A 216-nucleotide genomic window follows, 5' to 3' on the forward strand; every position below is an offset into this window, starting at 1 on the left:
CCGTCTGCCCCGGGCGCCAGGCCGCCCGCATGAGCAGGCCTGCGCTGGCCGCAGGTGGCCCACGCCCGCCGTGTGGGGGACTGTCCGGCCCGCGAGTGGGGGCACGCATCTCTAGGTGACGGAGAAGCTTGGCCTCCCGCCATGGCCTCCCGGGCACCTCGGCGCCAGCCCAGGGACAGACGGACAGGCCAGGCGCAGAGGCCAGACACGGGGCAC

Source organism: Condylura cristata, unplaced genomic scaffold (genome assembly GCF_000260355.1).
Source record: "Condylura cristata isolate star-nosed mole 26May11 unplaced genomic scaffold, ConCri1.0 scaffold00050, whole genome shotgun sequence".
NCBI lineage: Eukaryota > Metazoa > Chordata > Mammalia > Eulipotyphla > Talpidae > Condylura > Condylura cristata.